Source organism: Gossypium arboreum, chromosome 2 (assembly GCF_025698485.1).
Source record: "Gossypium arboreum isolate Shixiya-1 chromosome 2, ASM2569848v2, whole genome shotgun sequence".
NCBI lineage: Eukaryota > Viridiplantae > Streptophyta > Magnoliopsida > Malvales > Malvaceae > Gossypium > Gossypium arboreum.
The window spans coordinates 38,954,542-38,973,604 of NC_069071.1; the positions used below are offsets into that span (position 1 = coordinate 38,954,542).

The 19,063-nt window shown below is 39.3% G+C and overlaps 1 long non-coding RNA gene across 1 annotated transcript; it reads right to left on the reverse strand.

The window, feature by feature from the left end:
• Positions 1 to 476: 476 nt before the first annotated feature.
• On the reverse strand, positions 477 to 1,555 carry LOC128285397 (uncharacterized). Its single transcript, XR_008275902.1, has 2 exons — positions 1,458 to 1,555; positions 477 to 717 (listed from the first exon to the last, which is right to left on the reverse strand). It is a non-coding gene; the product is annotated as an uncharacterized LOC128285397 (long non-coding RNA).
• Positions 1,556 to 19,063: the final 17,508 nt, after the last annotated feature.

Consider the following 19,063-nt stretch of genomic DNA (forward strand, 5'->3'; position numbering starts at 1 on the left):
TCTGACCTTCGCACGTTACAACTTGAATATATCTCTGTACAGGGCTTTAATACTGGTGTAGTTTGTTTCTAATGAAACTAGACTCAAAATGGAATCTGTACATATAAGGCATGACTCCTAATTCCTTCTGGATAATTTATAATAAATTTTTAAAGTTGCAATAGGGGACCCAGAAACCGTTCTGGCCCTATCTCACAATAGCTTTAATATCTCTTAACATGTAACTCCTATGAAAATTTCGTTTATTCCACATGAAAGTAGACTCATTAAGGTTCATTTACATAATTTATTCACTATTTAATACCATTCCTACAAATTTTGGTGATTTTTCAAAACCACACCACTGCTGCTGCCAGCATCTGTTTTCAAAGTAACCATTACCTATTTCATGATTTCCACGATTCAAATGGCCCTTTTGCACACATAGCACAAAGTGTGATTATGATTAACCATTCAATGGCTAATCCTTCAAACAATTTCATACCCCATAATGATTATCATACAAACTATTATAGAATCATACCAAAAACGTATATAAGCCATTTTCGCATGGCTATCCAAGCTTACACAAAACCGAAAGGTACATGACCTTCAACATTAGGGTAGTCCTATACATACCATTTCAAAGTTCAACCAAAATTATACCAAAATGGAGGCTTTGATAGTGTAGATGACTTCGACTTTAATGATCCCGAATCCGATTGCTACGAGCAAAATCTATAAAACAGAGCCAAAAGCAACGGAGTAAGCATTTTTATGCTTAGTAAGTCTCAAGCAATAAAATCAGCTTTAACCAAAGCATTACATTCACATAGCCAAATGAATCATTTCATTAATACACATTCACATAATCATACTTACTTCACCATCCCAACTCTTATGTTCATACACAAATAACGGCTTCGTTAAGGCCGATAACTCGTTCCATCATAGGAGCGAATATTCATACGCTCTTACTCCTTGCGCATAAAGCACACACAACACATACCTTGTTATTGGGAAGTTTCACAAGTGCATTAGCTGAAAATTTTCCAGCAAGCTTATAATTTTCAAATCACATACCTTCGGAGTTTAACCAGATATAGCTACTCGTTCAAACGCCTTCGGGACTTAACCCGGATTTCACAATTTGCACAAATGCCTTCGGGTCTTAGCCCGGATGTAGTCACTAGCACAATTGCCTTGGTCTTAACCGGATGTAATTACCAGCATAAATGTCTTGGGACTTAGCCGGATATCATTCAATTGCTCATGCACACATATACATCAATAATCATTTCCCATTCATATTTCATTTTCGTTACTAAGGCTCAAACACAAACATATCACTAGCATAATCGCCTTCGGAACTTAGCCCGGGTATCATTCAACTACTCATACACACATAAATCAATAATCATTACACATCAATTTTTCATTTCACATAATTCGAGTAGGGTCATTTCTTGAGGACTTACCTCGGATGTTGTCGAACGGCTTTGACGGCTATTCGATCACTTTTTCCTTCCCCTTATCCAATTGTGGCCCTCTAAGCTCTTGAGCTAATTCAAACAAATTCAATTTATTAAAGTCTCGCTTGCTAGCCTTGGCCAAATACACATATCATTGATTCAACATCACATAACTAAGCACTTTAGTCAATTTTCTTTAATTACGCACACATTCGGCCTTAGCTCACAACAAGGTAGCCGATTACCTAAGTCAAGAATAGGCATCATTAAGCTTGCCTCTAACCGAATGCATGCACAATAGTTCCCCTCATGTGGCCGATTATGCTTAGTCATTCTTGCATAAAATCAAAAATAAATTGCAAGATTTTCACATCATATGTGTACTAGGCCGAATGTACATGCAAATTTCACAACATTCTTCAACAAACTTCTTCTTTAAACAACATATTCATCACTTTCTTCATAATCAAAATATCATGTGCAATCATATATACACATATAAGTGCAAGGCAATTTCAAGGTGTCCATAGCCATCCAAAACACAAATTTTAACTAACATGCAAGAAGCATGAACCATGCTCATGAATGCATCATGGCGAATACATCACAATCATGCCCCTTTCAACTTCAATCATGGTTAAACAAAAAAACTCAATGTCTTACTTAAAATTGGTACAAAGAAGTTTCAAGAGTAGTCAATCCATCATTGCATGCATCATTAGCAAGCTTCACATTTAGCATGCAATGGCTTTAACACAATAACAACTTTGGCCAAATGCCATTTCCATGGCATAACAAGGATTTGAACCATGGCTAACATGCACATCAAGTTAGCAACCAAAACATGCATGAAACTCCTAACACAACCTCATACATACCTTAATCTTGATGCAAATTTAGCCAAATCTCCTTCTAGATCTCTTCTAAACCAAGCATGAAGCAAAAATCCTATCTCCTCCCTTAGTATTTTCGGCCAAAAAGGAAAGAACAAGGATGAACAATTTTTTTCTTGTTTTTCTTTCACTTGCACGGCAATGGGGAAAGGATGAGCTATTTTTTGATTTTTTGTTTCTCATCCAACATCATTAATTATTTTATCATTTAATTCATCATGCATTAACAAAACATGTTTCAACATGTTTTCTTTGCCCATAAACCATGTCATGGCCGCCACTAGCTTGTTTTGGGGAAATTTGACATGCAAGTCCATAGTTTTGCATGCATGCTTTAATTTGTCATCACACATTTCCCTATCGTACTTTCAAAGTTCACTACTAAGTCCCTTCTAGTGAAATTCACCTTTATAACACTAAATCAATCATCAAAAATGTCACACATGAGCACACACATATTATAGGCATCAAAATAAATTTTAAATTATTTTTATGCCTCGGTTTTGTGGTCCCGAAACCACATCCCGACTAGGGTCAATTTTGGGCTGTCACATGTTCCTTGAGAAGTATGGAAATTTTTGGTAACGATTAGCCATTGGAATGGTTAATCATGATCATTTTGGTGCTTTGTATGACAAATTCTAGTTGATTCATGGAAAACCATGAAATAGGTAAAGTTTACCTTAAAATCTGATGCTGACAGCAGCAGTGGTGTGGATTTGAAAAATCACTAAAAATAGTAGGAATGGAATTAAATAGTGAATAAATTATGTAATTGAACCTTGATGAATCTACTTTCATATGGAAGAAACGAAAAGAACATATGAGTCGTATTTTAAGAGATATTTAAGATTTTGTGGAACAGGGCCAGAGCAATTTCTAGATCCCCTGATCTGACTTTGGAAATTCACTATAAATTAACCAGAGATAATTAGAAGTCATTCCATATATGTATAGATTAATTTTTTAGTTTATTTTCGTTAGATACAAACGGAATAAGTATTGAAGCCCTGTACAGGAAGATAACCAAGTCGTATTGCATGAAGGTCAGAGTAGTCGAACCCTGTAACAGGGGAGAATTTAACTAATAAACTGTACTAATTGGCTCGACAAAAAATTCTAGAAAAAAATCTGTAGAAGGATATGTGAGTCTAGTTTTAGGTAAAATTTATGAAACTGGTTTTCGAGTTTTGGAACTCAAGATATGGTTTTTAAGGTGACAGTGACGCAGTTAGCCAGCTTGTCTGGAAAATTTTAAATGAACTGTGTTTTACAATGAAATAAGCCTGTTAGCACCTCGTGTTCGACTTCGGCAACGGTCTCGGGTACGGGGTGTTACAGAATCAATCGGCCAAGGATCATTATTTCTATACCAAGGAATAATGAAGTTGAGACACAAACAGCGCCGAAAGTCATAATTCACAAACCCGTTTCCTTTCCTTATAAGGATAACAAGAGGGTACCCTGGAATTATGACTTTAATGTGACAATACCGGAGAGAGAAGATATAGCTAGTACTTCTAAGGAGGCTGAAGTTGAAGGATCCTACACACGTAGTGGGAAGCGTTATGATACAAAAGGCATCAGAGTTGAGCCTACGAAAGTGAAAGCCTTTGGCGTTGAAAAGGAGAATAGGGCTGAGGTACTTGTTAATGAACCAGTGAAGGAAGAAGAAGCTAGAGAGTTTCTAAAATTGCTGAAACACAATGGGTATAGCGTGGTTGAACAATTGCACAAACAACCAGCTCGTATATCAGTGTTGGCTTTGTTTCTGAGTTCAGAGGTACATCGTGAGGCATTAATGAAGGTGCTCAACGAGACTTACGTTACTAATGATATATCTGTCAACAAGTTGGATTGATTGGTTAGTAACATAAACGCTGAAAACTTCATTTATTTTAATGATGATGAAATCCCACCTGGTGGCATGGGATCAGCTAAAGCTTTACATGTGACCACTCGCTGCAAAGGATATACATTGCCGAGTGTGCTTATTGATAATGGGTCAGCTTTAAATGTCCTGCCATTGTCTATATTGAACAGATTGCCCATAGACAGTTCTCACATGAAAACATGCCATAATGTAGTGAGGACATTTGATGGCACGGAAAGAAATATCATGGGAAGAATTGATATCCCATTGCTGATCAGGCCAAACGTGTATGAGGTAGACTTTTTAGTGATGGACATCAAGCCCTCTTATAATTGCTTGCTGGGGAGGCCTTGGATACATTCGGCAGGAGCGGCACCCTCATCTTTGCACTAGTAATTGAAGCTAGTAACAGACAGACGGCTGGTCACCATAAATGTGGAGGAAGACATCATAGCAGCAGTCATCAGTGACGTACCCTATGTAGAGGCAGACGAGGAGGCTGTTGAGTGTTCTTTTCGCTCCTTAGAATTCGTTAATGCAACATTTATTTCAGAAGGGAATAAGGTACCGGTGCCTAGGATATCCATAACTACAAGAATGGGTTTGCAAATGACAATGGGAAAAGGAGCCTTGCCAGGAAAGGATTGGGAAGATATCTCCAAGGAGGGATTCAAGTTCCAGAACTAAAGGAGAAGAGAGACCGTCTTGGCTTGGGTTTTAGGCCAGATCATAAGCAGAGGAGGAAGGAAATAGAGAAGTGCCAAGAAAGAAGAAGGTCGCGTTTAAGTGGAAGAGAAGTAGAGTGGGAACTGATGACGTTCCCTCATATATCCCAAACCTTTATATCAGGAGGGATAATTCACCCTGAGAGAGGGATACTCAAAAAAGGAAATTATCACATCAATGCTATACATAATAAAGAGTCTGAACGAAGAAACCTTGAGGGTATTCGTCCTTACGAATCGGGAAGCTCTTTAAACAATTGGACTGCAGAAGAACTTCTTGTAGTTTTTAAATATTTTTCAGAGTAATTTTCAGAACACTCTTGTTGCTCTAGAGCCTAGAAGTAATAAGATTTCATTTGTAAAATGGGCTCATGTTTGGATATTTGCATTTCAATAAAACACGACTTTTGTTATCAATCTGAGTGAATATTCTTTTATACCGATCAATATTCTTTTTACCTCTTTAAATTCTTTCAAATTTTTCATTTCATACATAACACATAAATAAACATTCTTAAAATTCATTCATTCTTTGTACATTCTTTCGTACCCCGCAAGTCCCTAGATATCAATGACATGAGCACTGATACTACAAATCCTGAATTCTCTTTTAAGCAAGACATATGTTTAGAAGAACCTCAGGATTTTGAAGATTATAGGGATTGTGATGTGTCTCCAGATCTGTTGAGAATGATGAAACAAGAGGAGAAACAAATCCTACCCTGTGAGAAAGAGGCAATAGAGAATGTAGTATTAAAGGAAGGAAAAGAGGTGAAAATAGGGACACATATTGCAAAGGAAACGAGACAAGGTCTTGTTGAGCTACTACGTGAATTCAAATATATCTTTGCATGGTCATATGAGGATATGTCGGGGTTGAATACTAATATCGTGGTACATCGTCTCCCTATAAGACAAGATTGCAAGCCAGTCCAACAAAAATTGTGAAGGATAAGGCCTGATATTGTGCTGAAAATAAAAGAGGAAGTAAAGAGGCAGTTTGATGCTGGATTCCTACAAGAAGTTAAGTACTCAGAAGTTAAGTACAAGAAGTTTGATGCATCATGGGGATTCGAGTCGCCAAAGAGCGGAAAATTAGAACCCTGGAAGTATATGGAGACTCTGCGTTGGTAATTTATCAGCTTAGGGGTGAATAGGAGACAAGGGACCCCAAATTGATTCATTATCGAAAGGTAGTTTTGGAGTTACTTGAGGAGTTTGATAACATCACCTTTAATTATCTCCCACGAGACAAAAATTAGATGGTAGATGCTTTAGCAACACTGGCTTCCATGATTAAAGCAAATAAAAAATAGGATGTTAGACCAATTCAGATGAGTATTTCTGAGGTTCTAGCCCATTGCTGTAACATTGAAGAAGAAGAAAATGATGACCATCCTTGGTGTCAAGATATGTTACGATATGTGAGAAATCGTGAATATCCTGAGCAGGCAACTGAGAATGATAAAAGAACTTTGAGGAGGTTAGCCTGCAAATATGTACTGAAAGATCAAATACTTTTGAGATGCGTCGATGCTGTGAAAGCTAGACAAATCTTGGAAGAAGTACATAAAGGCGTTTGTAGTACACATGCTAATGGCTTTACAATGGCAAGGAAGATTATGAGGTTAGGATACTATTGGTCTACTATGGAAGGAGATTGTATCAGCTATGCCAAGAAATGTCATAAATGCCAGATATATGGGTACAAGATTCATGTCTAACCTTCACCCTTACATGTTATGACTTCTCCATGGCCTTTTCCATGTAGGGCATGGACGTTATTGGGCCAATATCACCAAAGGCTTCAGATGGGCATCGTTTCATTTTCCTGGTCATTGACTACTTCATGAAATGGGTAGAGGCAGCTTCATGTGCTAGAGTTACCAAGTCGGTAGTAAGTCATTTCTTGAAAAAGGAGATTATTTGTCCGTATGGAATACCTGAGAGGATCATATCGGACAATGCATTGAACTTGAATAACAGCATGATTACAGAAGTCTGCAGCCAATTCAAGATCAAACATCATAATTCATCTCCATATCATCCAAAAATGAATGGGGCAGTGGAAGCTGCCAACAAAAATATCAAGAAGATAGTGGGGAAAATGACTGAGACCTACAGAGATTGGCATGAAAAATTACCATTTGCACTCTTTGCCTATCGAACGTCCGTCAGAACCTCTACTGGGACAACTTCTTTCTCGTTGGTTTATGGGATGGAGGCAGTGTTACCCATTGAAGTGAAAATACCTTCTCTTCAAATTTTATCAGAGATAAAGCTAGATGAAGCAGAATGGATTCAATCGCGGTATGACCAATTGAACTTGATTGAAGAAAAGAGGCAAAGGGCTTTTCGTCATGGTCAGATGTATCAGAAGTGAATGATACGAGCTTATGACAAGAAAGTATGTCCAAGAGAATTCCACGAAGGGGACCTTGTATTGGAAAAGATTCTTCCCATACAGAAGGACTTTAGAGGAAAATGGATGCCAAATTGGGAAGGACCGTATGTTGTGAAGAAGGGTTTCTCTGGTGGTGCACTGATTTTGACAGAAATGGATGGGAAAAGTTTACCCAATCCAGTGAATTCAGACTCAGTCAAGAAGTACTTTGTCTAAAGAGAAGGGAAGCCAAGGTCACAAAGGGCACTTTGAGACTTCTAAAAAAAAAATGGAGAGGCCAAGGTGAAAACCCGCAAAGGGCACCTTGAGACCAAAAGCGTTTTGAGTTGAAAATCCGAAAGGGCTGCTCAAATTTTGAAAAGCATGCAGTGACCTTGCTATACCGGATTTGACAAGAAGTAGAGTGTGTTACATACCGGGGCATCAACAAAGTACTTTGGATCTTCTAAACACATGTTAAACTCAAAACCATGGAATTTGTATACAGAAGCCCAAGCTGTGATATGTTGGACATCTAATTTTTGTCCTGTTTACTATATTTGGATTCTTTTTCTTCTCAAAGATATGTTTCCAAATTAATTTCCTATTGTATTCTGATGATTTATCTAACTATTCTCAAGATCAAATTATTTATCTTCTATTATTCATAAAGTGTGTTGCATTGAAATAATGATTGATGAACTAAATATTTTTACAAACGAAGTTTTGCATATTACTCTGGAAATCTCTAGAGAATACGAAAAACTAAAAAAGAACAATTGTTTGAAGAATTCCCATGAGTGAGGGTCGGAGGTATTCGAGAAAATTTCTTCTTCAGTCCAATGGAGAATTGGACAATTCAAACGATTCAATCTTAGGAGAGGATCGTCTCTAGCAGGTCATAACATTTGGAGAATGGTACAATAGAACCAATCTGATTCAAAACATATAAGCAGAGTATGATTAATACTTTGAGTAAAATAAAGGTGGAACTTTGATGGATGAATGAGTAAAGACGTCCGAAATAAGAGTCATTTTCATAACATTTTGCATCATAATATGTCTATTTAGGAGCATTTGACTCATTTTAATTATGGCACCCTAATCATTAGGCATGAGTACATACGCATTCTACAGGTTATGTCCCTTAGGGGATAATGTAAATCGCCGGTGACAGATTTGGCGTCTCTGTAGTAGACAGAGAGCAGATCAAAGATAAGAAGATCTAACATTCGTGTGTTTACATCGGAGGAGATTGAAGATGACAGATTTGGCGTCTCTGTATTAGACGGGGAGTAGATCGAAGAAGCAGATTTGGCATCTCTGTATTGATGAAGAGCAGATCGAAGAAAGCACATCTAGCATTTCTGTATTGACAGAGAGCAGATCAAAGCGAGCCGATTTGGCATCTCTATATCGACAAGGAGCAAATCGAAGATGACAGATTTGGCGTCTTTGTATTAGACAGAGAGCAGATCAAAGATAAGAAGATCTGACATTCGTGTGTTTACATCGAAGCAGATCGAAGATAGCCGATTTGGTGTCTCTGTAATGACAGGGAGCAGATCAAATATGAAAGATTTGGCGTCTCTGTATTAGACGGGGAGCAGATCAAAAATAGCAGATTTGACATTTGTTTGTTTACATCGAAGCAGATCGAAGATAGCAGATTTGGCATCTCTGTATTGACAGAGAGCAGATCGAAGATAGCAGATTTGGCGTCTCTGTATCAACGGGGAGCAGATTGAAGATGATAGATTTGACATCTCTGTATTAGACAGAGAACATGTCAAAGACATCAGCATGGCTTTTCTGAGTTTGCAAATAGCAGTTTGAGGACCATGAAGTCAGGATCTGATAAGGCCGGGCAAATTTGGTCCTTTTATAGTCTTTACTCTATTCCTGTTACACAGAAATGAGTAAAGAGGGGCAGCTGTAATAGCTCAAATTTTCCCGGCCCGTAAAATAAACAAAAAAACAAAAACCAAAGAAATAATAAAAGTTTTTTACAGTCCATTTACAAAACCCAAAATTGCTAGCCTATTTACCTAGCCCAATTGAAGCACTACTTATGGCCCATTTACAAAACACACCGATAGCCCGAATACCTAAACTACCCATCAACCCATTACACCCTTAACCCAAAGATACACGGGGCCCAAAGGGGCCCAAACCATAAATAGAAGACAGCAGGCCTAGGGTTTCTGAAACCCTAGGCGCCGCAAGTACCAGATGAAGGCCCCAAACTCGCACTACAATCGGTGCGCCAATCCCACCACCGACAGATTCGTGCCATCATCGCCTCAATCAGCGCGCCAGTGAATCACCATGAACACCCCATCGTTGTCGGATTTCTCGCTGGTACCTGGAAAAAAAGAAAAAAACTGTAGAGGCAAGACAAATATAGCAAGAAATAAAATCAAACATTGTAAATATTATTTTATGATAATTTTCAGTGGCTATAAAAGCCCGAATCGAAATGATGTAAAACTACGGTGGATATATACACACATACAATAAAAAATACAGTAGTTTATCAAAGACACTGAGGTGATTTGTTTTTTACCTTTTTCTTCTTGTTATAAATATATACAAATGTCACTAAAATAGAAGGAAAGGAGATTTACAGTTAGATTTGCGCTAAAAATCGAAGCTTTTCAGCTTCCGGCCGCCGTGTTCGGCGGGGTCGACGACGGCGCTTGGGCGCGTGTGCCCGATGACCGGAGCTTGGCCTGTTGGAGGCCGGAGCCCGAAAGGTTTCTTCTCTCCTCCTTTTCAGAGGATTTTTTGTTTTTTTTTTTAAACCTAGAGCTAAAATGAATTTTCAAGTTTTTTTTTTATATTTATAAACGACCCATACGACGTCATTTTGGGATGACCATTTAGTGACCAAAACGGTGTCGTTTCAAAGCTTAGGATCCACGTGTTGACTCGTGACCCGGGTAGAATCCGCGTGTTTTTGTTTAAAGGGCTAATTGCCCAATTGATCCTCCCGCATTTTTAATATTTATAATTTTATTTTATTTTTATTTTAATTTGGCCCTGACCTTTTATTTTTGTTTCAATTTAATCCTAGCTGCTATTATAAGACTTATTTCGAGAACGACGCCGTTTTGGGATTAGGGCTAATTGCTCAATGAGTCCCTCATATTTCAGCGTGCGTTCCAATTAGGTTCAAATTTTTATTATTTTAAAATTAACCCTGGAGCTTTATTTTTATTTAATTTTAATCCTTTTAAATATTTTTATATAATTTATTTATTAAATATTTTATATATTATTTATTTTTACTATAAACATTATTTATATATGTAAAGATTATTATATATTATATCATTTTATTATTTATTATTCATTAATTATGTATAATTTTTTAAAATTGTAAATTATTATTAACTATTACATTTTGTATATTATTATTAAAATTTAGTATGTAACACTCTAAAATTTGCTATAAAGTGTTGTTCCTATTATATATAATATTATTTTTGTAAAATATATATTAAATTATTACATCATATAGTATATCTTTATATATATTGACCATTTTAATAATTTCTCCTTTATTATTTATCTATTGTAACACCCGAACCCGAGACCATCGCCGTGTCGGACACGAGGGGTTAGCAAGCCAAGTTCACTTGTTTTGCCCATCCATTGGACATTTCAGTCAGGCTGGAAAAACTGCGTCACTGTCGCCTTAAAATCATATCTCTAGTTTCAAAACTCGGAAACTGGTTTCGTAAATTTTCCCTGAATTTAGACTCATATATCCATCCATGGATTTATTTCTAGAATTTTTGGTTGGGCCAATTGGTACAGTTTATTAGTTAAAGTCACCCATGTTACAGGGATCGACTGCTCTGACCTTCGCGCGGTATAACTTGAATATCTCTCTGTACAGGGCTTTAATTCTGGTGCCGTTTGTTTCTAATGAAACTAGACTCAAAATGGAATCTGTACATATAAGGTATGTCTCCTAATTCTTTCTGGATAATTTATAGTAAATTTTTAAAGTTGCGACAGGGAACCCAGAAACCGTTCTGGCCCTGTCTTACAATAGCTTTAATATCTCTTAACATGTAACTCCTATGACCATTTCGTTTCTTCCATATGAAAATAGACTCATCAATGTTCATTTACATAGCTGATTCACTATTTAATACCATTCCTACAAATTTTGGTGATTTTTCACATTCACGTTACTGCAGCTGGCAGCATCTGTTTTTAAGGTAGGTCTTACCTATTTTGTAGTCTCCATGAACCAACTAGTCTTGCCTTACATAGGTCCACATATGATCATTTTAACCATGCCAATGGCTGATCATGTGACCAACATTCCCATTTCAATTCATAGTCACATCATGACACCATATATATATATACAAACCGCAAATAGTTTAAGTTGATACTTCACTATTACGAGCCATTTTCGCATGGCCGTACACATATACATCATAACATATTTAAACCAACAAGGGTAGTCCTATACATGCCATTTCAAGTTCAACCAAGAATTTATACCAAAATGGGGGCTTGATAGTGTGGATGACTTGACTTCAACGATCCCGAATCCGATTGCTATCGGCGAAATCTAGAAAAGCGAGAGCCAAAGCGGTATGAGTAAGCATTTTTATGCTTAGTAAGTCTCAAGGAATATAATCAACTCTAATTACAGCAATACATTCACATAGTTAAATGCATCATTTCATTAATGCACATTCACATAATCATACTTACTTCACCATCCCAACTCTTATGTTCATACACAAATAACGGCTTCATTAAGGCCGATAACTCGTTCCATCATAGGGCGGATATTCTGCGCTCTTACTCCTAGCGCATAAAGCACACACCGCACTTACCTTGTCATTGGGAAATTTCACAAGTGCATTAGCTGAAATTTTCCAGCAAGCTTATAATTTTCAAATCACATACCTTTGGAGTTTAACCGGATGTCGCTACTCGATCAATCGCCTTGGGACATAGCCGGTTATGGTAACCCGCACCAAGGCCTACGGGACTTAACCCGGATATCACGATTTGCACAAATGCCTTTGGGTCTTAGCCGGATAGAATGACTCGCACGAATGCCTTGGTCTTAGCCGGATGTAGCCACTAGCACAATTGCCTTGGTCTTAGCCGGATGTAGCCACTAGCACAATTGCCTTGGTCTTAACCGGTTATAATTTCCAGCATAATTGTCTTGGGCTTAGCAGGATATCATTCAATTTCTCATGCACACATACATCAATAATCATTGGACATACATATTTATTTTCGTTACTAAGGCTCAAACACAATTATAATCACTAACATAATCGCCGGGACTTAGCCGGGTATCATTCGAATACTCATACACACATAAATTAATAATCAATACATCCATATTTCATTCCACATAATTCAAGTAAGGTCACTTCTTGAGGACTTACCTCGGATGTTGTCGAGCGGCTTTTACGGCTATTCGATTACTTTTTCCTTCCCTTGTCCAATTGTGGCCCTCTTAGCTCTTGAGCTAATTCAAACAAATTCAATTTATCAAAACCTCATTGTGCTAGCTTATGGCGAATATGACAAGGAATTTAAATGGTCATATGGCCACCCTTTAGCTTGAATACACAATGGTCATGCACATTTTATACTACATCAAGCAATTCAATACAATTTATTCGAGCATCAAGGAAAAGCTAAGGCCTTCAATAGGCTACCCAAGGCCGAATATACTTGTCCATGTTGAGGCCAATTATGCACTTAATACCACACAAAAACAGCATGCATTTACTAGTTAATGCTTTGCATATTGTAGCTCAAAACTTACAATATAGCATCAAGCACTCATATGTGTGCTAGGGCGAATGTGCTTACAATTTCACAATTATTCTTCAACATCTTCTTCTTTAAACAAACTTATTCATCACTTCCTTCATAACCAAAACATCATGTGCAAACATATATATACATATATGAGCATGGCGAATTTCAAGGTGTCCATAGCCATCCAAAACACAAATTTTAACTAACATGCAAGAAGCATGAACCATGCTCATGAATGCATCATGGCGAATATGACAATCATGCTCCTTTTCAACTTCAATCATGATAAAACAAAAGAAAGCTCAAAATCTTACTCAAGAGTAGACAATCCATCATTGCATGCATCATCATCAAGCTTCACACTTAGCATGCAATGGCTTTATCACCATAACAACTTTGGCCAAATACCATTTCCATGGCTTAACAAAGATTTGAGCCATGGCTAACATGCACATCAAGTTAGCAACCAAAACATGCATGAAACTCCTTACACAACCTCATACATACCTTAATCTTGATGCAAACTTAGCCAAATCTCCTTCTAGATCTCTTCCAAACCAAGCATGAAGCAAAAATCCTCCTTCTTCCTTAGTTTTGGCTCAAAGAAAGGATGAACAAAATTTTTTCTTTCCTTCTCTACAACTCACGGCAATGGGGGATTACCACACTCACACATTTTTTTTTCATTTTTTATCACCCATACACCTTTGTTTATTATTTCACCCTAATGCACCAACAAAACATGTTTCATGACATGTTTAGCCCATCCTCCTTGTCATGGCGGCCATCACCTATAAAGGGGAATTTGACATGCAAGTCCATTATTTTGCATGCATGCTTTAATTAGTCATCACACATTTCCTATCATACTTTCAAAGTTCATTACTAAGTCCTTTCTTGTGGAATTCACCCTTATAACACTAAATCAATCATCATAAAATGTCATACATGAGCACACACATATTATAGGCATCAAAATAAATTTTAATTATTTTTATGCCTCGGTTTTGTGGTCCCGAGACCACCTTCCGACTAGGGTCAATTTTGGGTGTCACAACTCTCCCCACTTAAGAAATTTTCGTCCCGAAATCTTACGGTAAATAGGTTTGGATATCGCTCTTTCATAGAGTTCTCGGTCTCCCAAGTAGCTTCTTCTATCCGTGCTTGAGCCATAACACTTTTACTAGCGGAACCGCTTGTTTCACAACTCTTTCACTTCTCGTGATAGGATACGAATCGGTTCTTCCTCATAACTCATATTAGCTTGAATTTCAATTTCGATGGACTAATCACGTGCGATGGATCGGATCTATAGCATCAAAGCATCGAAGCGTGAAAGACATCGTGAACCTTTTCGAGTTCAGGGGCAAAATCAAGCGATATGCCCTTTGGATCGACTCGCTTCGGATATCTCATATGGCCCAACGAACCTCGGGCTCAACTTGCCCTTACGGTAGAATCGAGTATCTTTTTCCAAGGCGATACCTTGAGAAACACTTTATCACCCACGATACTCGATATCCTTACGCTTCAGTCGCGTCGACTTCTAACGATCGGAGGCTATCTTGAGACTTTCACGGATTACTTTCACTTTCATTCAGCATCCCTAATCAAATCCACCCGAAAATCTTGCTTTCACCGAGCTCGGTCCAAAACAATGGTGTACGGCATTTACGACCGTACAAGGCCTCGTAGGGTGCCATCTTAATACTTGATTGAAAGTTGTTGTTGTAAGCGAATTCAATCAACGGCAAATACCGTTCCCATAAACCACTAAACTCGAGGACGCAACATCTTAACATATCCTCGGTATCGAATTATCCGCTCGGATTGACCATCGGTTTGGGGTGAAAAGCGGTCTTTGAAATGCAACTTGGTACCCAAAGCTTCTTGCAACTTTTTCCAAAATCGCGAGGTAAATCTCGGATCTCTATCCAAACACGATGGAAATAGGCACCCGTGTAATCTCACAATCGAGAAGCGTACAATTGACTAATTTGTCAATTGAAAAATCCGTGCGTCTGGGGACAAAGTGGGCCGACTTAGTCAATCGATCTACCACGACCCAAACCGCATCCTTCTTACTTTGCGACAATGGCGGTCCGGATACAAAGTCCATTGTGACTCGATCCCATTTCCACTCGGGTATCGTGATTGGTGAAGTAATCTGAAGGCACGATGTTCGCTTTCACTTGTTGACATATTAAACATCTCGAAACAAAGTCGGAGATGTCTCACTTCATACCATGCCACCAAAACCGACGTTTCAAATCATTGTACATCTTCGTACTCCCCGGGTGGATTGCCATTCGGCTACAATGGGCTTCATTCAGAATTATCGAAATGAGTTCCAATTCTTTGGGACACAGACGACTTTTGAACCTCAAACAATCGTCATCATCGATTTGAAACTCGAATCCTTGTTTGGAACACACTCGGCCCGTTTCTGACCAACTCGTCGTCGACTTTACGAGCTTCTCGAATTTGATGTATCAATAGTGGTTTGGCTTTCAATTCAGCTACTAACACACTATCGGATCGAGCAGACAAGTGCACGTTCATCGCTCGTAAAGCGAATAATGATTTACGACTCAAGGCATCCGCAACCACATTCGCCTTTCGGGTGATAGTCAATGACCAGCTCGTAATCCTTTAACGGCTCGAGCCAACGTCTTTGTCGCATGATTTAAGTCTCTTTGGATCATCAAATATTTGAGACTTTTGTGATCCGAGTATACATGGCACCTTTCACCAAATAAGTAATGTCACCAAATCTTTAAAGCGAATACGATGGCGGCCAATTCGAGATCATGAGTCGGATAATTTTCTCATGTGCCTTTAATTGCCTCGGCGCATAGGCCACAACTCGACCTTCTTGCATTAATCGCAACCTAACCCAAGTAGAGGCGTCGCTATAGATGACAAGCTCTTTCTTGGGACTCGGGTTGCACTAGAATTGGGGCTTCGGTCAAATAAGTTTTCGATTGATCGAAACTTTTTGGCATTTCTCCAATCCATTCGAACTTAACATCCTTTTGGAGTAACCGTCATCGGCGTGGCTATCGTTGAGAAGCCTTTACAAATCGTCGGTAATAACCTAAGCAAGCCCAAAAAGCTCGAACCTCGGTAATATTTCTGGAGGCTTCCAATTAAGTATGGCTGAAATTTTATTGGTCGACTCGAATACCCGATCAGAATACCACATGACCCAAGAAGCTAACCTCTCTTAACGAACTCACACTTGCTTGAACTTAGCATATAATTGCTTATCCGTAAAATTTGCAGCACTAACCTCGGTGTTCAAGCATGTTCGGTCTCATTTCTTGAATAGACCAAGATGTCATCAATGAACACGACTACGAATCGATCCAAATATGGTCTAAAGATCCGATTCATTAAATCCATAAATACCGCGAGGGCATTAGTGAGCCCAAACGGCATCACTAGGAACTCATAGTGACCATATCTCGATTACGAAGGCGGTCTTGGAGTGCGTCCAAATCTCGGATTCGCAATTGATAATAGCCCGATCTCAAATCTATTTTCGAGAACACCGAGGCTCCCTTTAGTTGATCGAACAAGTCATCGATCGTGGCAGCGGATATTTGTTCTTTATTATCGCTTTATTAAGGCGGCGATAATCGATGCCTGTACCGCATGGTTCCATCCTTCTTTTCACGAACAACCTGGCGCACCCAAAGGCGAAAAACTCGGGCGAGCAAAACCTCTATCCACCAATTCTTGCAACCGAGCTTCCAACTCCTTTAATTCGTTGGTGCCATACGATACGGAGCTATCAAAATTGGAGTGGTACGGTACCAATTCGATGCCAAATTCTATTTCGAGCAGTGGTAAACCGGCAATTCTTGAGGAAAACATCCGGGTATTCACAAACCACGAGCGCAGATTCGGGTTTCTTTTCTGATTCCTTGTCATCGAGCACGTACGCAAGGTACGCTTCGCACTCTTTTCTTACATATTTTCAGGCCAACATTGCTGATATTACAGCTGGCAACCCCTTTAAGTCCGTAGACTTAACCCGAATTATCTCGTTATTCGCGCACCTCAAATCGATAGTCTTGCTTTTGCAATTTACGACCGCATCGTGCATGGTCAACCCATTCAAACCAAGAATAACGTCGAATTCATCGAATGGCAAAAGCATCAAGTCCGCCGGGAAACAAGAACCTCGGAACACTAGGGGACTTTTCTTGCACACTTTGTTGACAAGCACGTAATGACCCAAGGGGTTTGACACCGAATTACAAACTCGATGAGACTCAATAGGCAAAGGCTTCTTTGGATGCTAAGGTTTCACATATATAAGATTGAGTAGAACCGGGGTCAATCAAAGCAATCACATTAGTATTGAAAAGAGTGAAAGCACCGTAATGACATCCGGAGGCGGCATCCTCGGCGTGCGGCGTATGGCATAAGTCCTCGCAGAGCACGAGCCTCGGATCGATGGTAGCATCTCTAGATCCTCTCGACCGCCATCGACATTGCCCATATTTCTAGGTGGCCTACCTCGGCGATGGTAGCACCGAGTTTCCACTCGACTCACATTCATTCAAGCATCCTCGGGCAATCCTTCCTAAAGTGGTCGGCCGATCCACACTTATAGCAGAGGCGATCACGAAACCAACAGCTCCCGAATGCCATTTGCCACAATGTTGACACTCGCCCTCTCGGCGATCATTTCCACCATGGCGATCGAAGTGACTCGTGTGGTCACGGGGTCGATCGCGTCCTCGTCTAGAAAAGCCCAAAGCGCCTCTAGACCGGTTCACATCATCTCGAAATCTCTTGATTGCCTATTGAAGAGACTTTCCGAGACCTCTTCGAATTCTCCGGTTCCCACATCAGCTTTTGTTTCTCCTTTCTAAGCTCTTCGACTTTACAAGCTCGCTCAACAAGTACTACGATCTCTCGTATTTCGAGAATGCCAACGAACATCCTTATATCATCATTCAGCCCATCCTCGAGCGTTTACACATAATAGCCGGACGAAATGCATTCTCGCGTGTATCGGCTAAGCCTCACAAATTTTCGTTCATAGTCGGTAACCGACATAGAACCTTCTTAAGATCAAGAAATTCCCTTCGCTTTTGGTCGATGAATCTCGGTGATATACTTTTTTTTTTGAACTTGGTTTGAAAGAATTCCCAAGTCACTTGCTCTCTAGGTACCACAGAAGTGAGTACTCCACCAATAGTAGGTGGAATCACGTAGCAAGGAGATGGTACACTTTAAGCACTCATCGGTGTACAAGATAGCTCATCGAGCACCGGATAGTGTTGTCCAACCAAAATTCAGCTCGTTCGGCATCATCATCATCCGTAGCTTTAAATTCAGTGGCCCCATGTTTTGAATCCTATCATTGGGGCTTACTTGACCTTATTTGGTCGATTCGGAGGTATTGTAGGTCTTGGGGTTGCATTTGTCGGGAATGGAGGTTGTGGGACAGCCGTGTTAGTTCGAATGTATTGATTAAACCATTCGTTCATCACACTATAAAAGGCTTGCCTAGCCTCATCATTCGGATTGCTGGCCATAGGTTGAGAGTCCATGGCGCTGTCCCTTGTCACGGGAGCAGGCGCCACACTCTCCACATCATCAGCTATTGCTCGGTTGGGATCGGGATCCATTGCTATAAACAAACTCAAAGTCAAATTGTCAGAAATCACCACACTATCGATTCATCATTAAATGGCATGTATAGCTAGACCCCAAACACCTCACGGTAGTCCTAGAATCGACTAAACCGTGGCTCGATACCAATAAAATTGTAACACCCGAACCCGAGACCATCGCGATTGTCGGACACGAGGGGTTAGCAAGCCAAGTTCACTTGTTTTGCCCATCCATTGGACATTTCCAGTCAGGCTGGAAAAACTGCGTCACTGTCGCCTTAAAAATCA